Raw genomic sequence first — 7,363 nt, forward strand, 5'->3', positions numbered from 1 at the left:
AAGGAACTCTCATACATTGTTGGTGGGACTGCAAAATGGTGCAGCCTCTATGGAAAATGGTATGGAGGTTCCTCAAACAATTGCAGATAGATCTACCATATGACCCAGCTATCCCACTACTGGGAATATACCCGGAAGAATGGAAATCATCAAGTCGAAGGTATACCTGTTCCCCAATGTTCATTGCAGCACTATTTACAATAGCCAAGAGTTGGAACCAGCCCAAATGTCCATCATCGGATGAGTGGATACGGAAAATGTGGTATATCTACACAATGGAATACTACTCAGCTATAAAAACGAATGAAATACTGCCATTTGCAACAACATGGATGGACCTTGAGAGAATAATATTGAGTGAAACGAGTCAGGATGAGAAAAAGAAGTACCACATGTTCTCACTTATTGGTGGGAGCTAAAAAAATAAACAATTAAATAAATAAATACACAAATAAACTGCAGGGGGGAGGGAAGAAGACACAACAATTACAATTCCTTGAAGTTGATAAGACAAGCAAACAGATATGAGGTTGTTGGGAGGGAGGGGGGAGAGAGAGGAAGGAGGGAGGTTTCGGTGATGGGCCACAATAATCAACCACATTGTATATTGACAAAATAAAATTTAAAAATTTTTTTAAAATTTAACTGCTTCTTTCTTTCTTTCTTTCCCATATGCTATCTGTTCACTTATTATCTTTTACTCAACCCAAACCGAGTGTGCTCTGCTAAGGCAGAGAAAATTCATATGTGAAGAATGTGACTGCATTTGTAGACAGGGCCTTTAACAAGGTAAAAAAGGAAGGTGAGGTCATATGTATGGGCCCTATTCTGATTTGACTGGTGTCCTTATAAGAGGGGGTCAGGACACAGACATACCCAGAAGGACATCTGGGTAAGGACAGGGAGAAGATGGCCCTCTGCAAGCTCCAGAGAGAGGCCTCAAGAGAAGACAATCTGCCACACCTTGACCTTGGACTTCCAGCCTCCAGGACTGTAAGAACATAAATGTCTGTTGTTTAAGCTTCCTGATCTGGAGTGCTTTGTTATGGCAGCCAGAGAAAACAGATAGCATGTGGCACCAGGAGGCCTCTTGGTGGCTGAAGCTTCCTCCCAGCTCGGCTGTCAGGGTAGGCAGATGCCCAGGTGGCAGGTCAGGGCCCACAGCCCACTGCGCTGGTCAGTGAGGCAGATGCTGCGGCACGTGCGATGCAGTCAGGTAGTAACACAGCCTCGCCACTGAGTGTGGTGTGCGAGCCGCGAGCCCGCCACTTGTAAGGGGAGGGGCAGGAGAGGACACTTCTTGACAGGGGAGTGGGGAGGTCCCAGAAGCATAGGGGAGGAGAGAGATTGCTGTGCCCATTTTCAGAGAACTCTGCCTGGAACATAGTATTTTTGTAATAAATGTTATTCATTCTATAAAATCAATAAGCCATGTTGCCTCCTCTCCCCTGGCTTTACTGTATCTATTGATGTAGTATGTCCAGTAGCTGCTCAAACGTCTTCCCTGGCTCTGGAAAAGGGAAACCCCTGCCCAGGCCTAGATGGAGATTTCATCTCAGACAAGCTGCTTCTCCCTAAAAATCAACAGGTTGGTGCCACCCACCCACTTGCAGCAGCCTGATATTGGAGGAAGCTCATAGTTCCACCTCCCAGGAAAAGGACCTGCCAGTCTCCTTGCACGTGATCCCAGAACACTCTCCAGGAGTCCTCACATTGAAGTCCTGGCCTTTCTTCAATAAAGGCCATGGAAGCTTCCATCAGATTTCCAAACTCTCAGGACTGAGCCTGAGGTCACCAGCATCACTTAGCCCACCCCATACACCTTTTGAGGGTTGATCTCCATGGAAAGATCTTCCTCACTTGTGACTCCTGCAGGACACTTATTCATTCACTTATTTGATCAATGGATATTTATTAATATGTGTCACATAATTCACAAGGAACCAGGGTAGACAAACAATGCCATCCTTTCCCCAGACACAGAGCCACAATCTAACAGGGAGGGGACATTATCATACAGATGAACATGCAGATACGTTTGCATTGTTCACCATCATTTAATAAGTTATGTTAAGCCCTCTAAAGAAAAAGATGAGATGAGAAAGAAAGGGTAACCTAATTACTAAAACTGAAAAACTTCAGGCATAATAATGTCATCTTTAATTCTTAAAGAGAACTATAATTCAAAGTATTTACAAGACTCCTACATAACTGACCAAAGTGTGCATACAATTAAACATGCAACTAGAAAATATACAAAAATGTCTAAAAGAATGTCCCACAGTGTTTTTAAGGATATGACATAAGATGAACCGCCTCCAGAGGGAGCCTGAGGAGTCCTGGGTGACACCCTCAGAAGGTGAGAGGGAGGGGCTGTTCTGTCCAAGACGCAAGCACAGGTCACCCATACGCATGTTAGGAGGAAGGCAGCAGGCAGATCATCTGAGCCAGACGAGGGAAAAGCTAAATAAGGACACGGGTGGGAGGAGGAGGGAGCGAGGTGCAGGACCAGTGCACAGTAGGTCTCCACATGGCTTAAGGACTGGTAGAATAGAGATACTGGAGGGATGGAGATAGAAAGGAGAAGGGCTGGTGTCGGAAAAAGGATGCTCGAAGTAGAGACTGTGGAGGAGTTCCAGCAATGGCCACCACCCACGACAGATGCGTCCTGTGTGGTGCCCTAGCCCAGACCTCTCCGCTGAGCCCAGCTTGCACCCATGTACATCTTCTCATAATTCCATCGAATCGCACGTCTCACACTTGGCATATTCAAGACAAAGCCCGTCTTTCTCCTGGCGTATTTATCTAATGCATGACAGTATTACCACCAATTTGGTGGCTTAAAACAATGCACATTTATTTTAGTTTAGTTTTTATTTCTTAGTTGACAAGTAAAAATTGTACGTATTTATGGCACACAACATGTTTTGATATATGTGTACATCGTGGAATGGCTAAGTCAATCTATTTAACATGAATTACCTCAGTTTCCATTTGCTGTTGTTGTGAGAACACTTAAAATCTACTCTCTTAGCAATTTTCAAGTACACAATATATTGTTATTAACTATAATTACCATGATGTACAATAGGTCTCTTGAATTTACTCCTCATGTCTACCTGAAACGTTGTATCCTTCAGCCAACACCCCCCATTCCTCCCTCTGCCCAGCCTCCAGCTGGCTGCTTCTGTGCTACATGGTACGTACAAATGAGATCATGCAGTGTCTGTCTTTCTGTGCTTTTTATTTCGTTTAACATCATGTCCTCCAGGTTCATTTATGTTGTCACAAATGACAGGGCTTTCTTCTTTTTAAAAGCTGAATAATATTCCATTGTGAATATATATATTTTCTTTATCCATTCATCCATTAATGGACACTGTTTTTCCCATATCTTGGCTATTGTGAATATTGCTGCAATAAACCTAGGAGTGTGGATCTCTTCAACATACTGATTTTATTTTATTTTATTTTTTTGGATATATACACAGTAGATGGGTTACTGGATCATATGGTAGTTCTATTTTTAATTTTCTGAGGAACCTCCACACTGTTTTCCATACTGGCTGCACTAATTTGCGTCTTTACCAACAGCAACGTACATTCGTTATTTCAGAGTTTCTGTGGTCGGCGGTCTGGGCAGGGACTGGCTGGGTCCTGTGCCTCAGAGTCTCAGCAGACTGTGATCAGGTGTTGGCTTGGGCTGTTGTCTCATCTGAGGCTCAGCTGGGGAAGGGTCTGCTTCCAAGACATCCTGGTGGCTGGCAGCATTCAGTTCCTTCCAGGCCACTGGACTGAGGGTCTATTTCTGGCCGGCTGTCAGCTGGTGGAAGCCCTCAGGGACGTGCAACACCCCTGCTCCCACAGTACAGCTCAAGGCATGGCAGCTTTTTCAGACCAACAAAAGAGAGAGTATCTAGCAGGACGAGTTACAATCTCATGTGGCACAATCAAGCACATGTAAATACCTGATCCAGTCACCCTTACTGTGTTCTATTGCTCGGAAGGAAATCACAGTTCCTGCCTACATGGAAGGGGGAAGGGAGAAATTACACAGGGCATGCCACCAGGAGGGGGGTGATCTCGGCTACAGCTGGCCACCTAATGATCATGCAGCTCCCACAGTGCCCTGCCACAGCAAGTGGAAGCCTGGCCCTTCCCGTTGCATCTGGCCAGCCTCCCCCCTCCACTGCTCCTGCTCTGCACCAAGCTGTGCCATCTCTGGCCTGGTGATGGAGTTTGGATGTGTTGTCCCCTCCAAACCTCATGTGGAAATTTGATCCCCAATGTGGCAGTGTTGGAAACTGATTGAGTCATGGGGTGGATCCCTCATAAGTGGATTAATACTCTCCCTGGGGGAGGGGGCATTAATGAATGAGTTCTCTCTCAATTAGTTCCCACGAGAGCTCATTGCTTAAAAAAACCCTGGCACCTTCTCTCTCTCTCTTGCTTCCTCTCACCATGTGATCTGCTGTACCCGCTGGCTCCCTGCCACTTTCCACCATGAGTAGAAGCAGCCTGAGGCCATGCCAGATGCAGCTGTCCCAGAATTGTAAGCCAAATAAACCTCTTTTCCTTATAAATTCCCCAGTCTCAGGTATTCTGTTATAGCAACACAAAACAGACTAAAACACCTGGTCAGCCACAGTCACCTTCCGACTGCTCCCAGGCTTCTGTCTTGTCCCTTTTAGTACACAGATGCTCCTCAACTTACAGTGGGGCTACCTCCCAGTAAACCCATTGTAAGTAAAAAATGCATTTAACACACCTAAACTACCAAACATCACAGCTTAGCCCAGCCAACCCTATGCGTCCTCAGACACTACACCAGCCTACAGTTGGGCAAAATCACCTCACATGAAGCCCATTCTACAATGAAGGTTGACTATCATCTCATGTAATTTATTGACTACTGTACTGAAAGTGAGCAGCAGCGTGGCTGTATGGGGACTGGAAGTAGGCTTTCTCTGAGTGCATATTGCTTTCACACCATCATAAAGCTGAAAAATCGAATCATCACAGGTCAGGGACCATCTGCACTCTTAAAATCGCAGTCAGAAGAATGCTACAAAATGTGAATCAAAAGTGGATCAACCTGCCCTGAGCAAAGCCACCAGTGACCTCCACCCAGAGGCCACCCTCACACAGATCTGAGAGGGTGGCCGTGGCCTGGTCCTCCCCCCGCCCCAACTCGCTCGCAGGAGGGAATTCAGCCCTCTTTGTGACTACCCAGTGCTCACCCCGTCAGGGCTTTTAGGATGTGTTCCTCCTGCCTGGAGCTCCTACCCACCTTCAGCTATTGCTCTGAGACTTTCTTCTTCATGTGGCCTTTCCCAGACGTCCTACGTACCATCGCGGCCCCCACCCCCCACTCTGTGTCCTCTAGCCCTGTCAGTCTGCCACATGCAGCCACAGCTGCTCATCTCACATGTGGTCTGTCTCCCTGTCCTAGAAGGTGCGGCCAGGACAGTAGACACATCTTTCCACTGTTCGTGGCTCTGGCCATGCCTGGGGCAAGGCCTGGCACCAAGTAGATGTTAAATAACTACTTATCAAATAAATTATGCAAATGACATTGCTATATAAGCTGTAGGTTGTTCTTTGTGTAAAAAACACAGTCCTGGAGAGTTTTCCAGTCATTCCTTGGGTAAGGCTTTTCAAGTGACAGATTCTCTATTATGCAGAATTAGCTGTGTAATCGGCAGGCTGCTTACTCGCACATCTTTAGAATAATTTTTTAATCTCTGAGCTCACCATCTCTTCTCTCCTGGATTTCTTTAAGAGATGGGCAGCTGAATACCTGCAGATCCTGGCCTTCTCCCCTTCTACCCAGCTTCCTCACATCAACCAAAATGAGCCCTGGACGTCCAAGGTGATCTCAGCTTCCTTCAGGGGTTCACATCAGCATGGTCTCTGGCCTCACCAACCACCTCTTCACCTGAGAAACTCCTATTCTTCAAGACCCAAATAGTTGCTACCTAGTCAGTCTCTCCCAGCTGTAGTTGGCTCCCCTCAGAGGGGTCCTGGTCCCCCTCACTGTAAGCCATGTGCCTCCTCACACTGTGCATTCACAGAGGAGCACAAACTGAACAAGTCACTATCTGTCCTGTGCTTACAGCAGTGCCCGCAAGTGATAAACATATTTAACTGCTTAAAAATTAAATTAGGTTAAAAGAACTGTACACAGTCTGTCTAGCTACCACATCCTTTGGGCCTAGCCCAGAGTGAGCAGTTAATAAATAGCAGCTCAATAAATGAAGAAACAAACAAAATACAGATGAACATTAATGCAAAAGAGAAGACAGTGCATGAGTTATAAGGGCCTGGTTTACAAAATATGTTTCAGTAGATGCCCTTGGCCACATTCAGCAGCACCTCCAAGCTCCCACCCCCAGCCCACTCCCAGCTAACATCCTGGGGTATTAGCTTTCATGGACAGAGAAAAGGAGCTCTTCATCCGCAGAGCGAGTCCTTATAATATTCTGGTCCTGCTTGGTGGAGAAGCAAAGCTGGAGAACAAAGCCAGGCAGGTGAGAGCCCAGACTTCTGCAGGGAATGGAAGCAAAACTGGAGGAAGCCCCTCAGGAGATTTCCTGAGGAGTGGTCTTCAGAGCTCCCTACAGAGCCCCTCTCTGTGACAGGCAAAGAGCCACTGAGGGCAGGCATCTGCTCAGACCGTGCTCGCCCAACAACGTGCATGGAGTGCCTGCTTGTTACAAGGCAGGTGCTTAATGAAGGTGTCTGAAGTGCTCGAAACAATTAATTTTTCTATGTAGGCTAAGTTCTACACTCACAATCTTGTTTACCCTATTCGTTTGCTTATCTAATTATTTTGGCACTTGGGCCTTGTTGTGAATTAGTGGGATCTGAAGTAATAAGATTTTTCAGTATCTTTAATTATGTGTAGGGCTGGCAAGATAATTCCCTCATTTGGGGCAAGACAAAGGGAATTAATTAAACATGAAAAAATGAGATGCAGAGGTTAGATATAAGGAAGGATTTTCTGTCTGTGAATATGGTTTTACATTTTAAACCACACAGAGGAGGTGAATCATGATCCATAAAAGTCTTGGAAAATAAGTTCTATTTCTATTTGTCTGGCCTTGTAGGTTTTTGCATCCTGTAGGCATGGGTTCTGGACAATCTCTTACAGATGCTGCATAGACCGAGCTTCTCCAGGTTTGTGGTTTTATTATAATCATTTTCTGAAAAGAGGAAGAGTGAGGTTGTGTTGTAATTATCTACAGCTACAAGAGGGCACATCAGCAGGCCCATCTCTAAATGGAACAACTAAAAATAAATGTCTAGGAGCTATCAAATGCTTTTACACTAAATGTGCTTAAAAAACAAAAAAGAACCCAAA

The sequence above is a fragment of the Galeopterus variegatus genome, unplaced genomic scaffold (genome assembly GCF_000696425.1).
Source record: "Galeopterus variegatus unplaced genomic scaffold, G_variegatus-3.0.2 Scaffold533, whole genome shotgun sequence".
Classification (NCBI taxonomy): domain Eukaryota; kingdom Metazoa; phylum Chordata; class Mammalia; order Dermoptera; family Cynocephalidae; genus Galeopterus; species Galeopterus variegatus.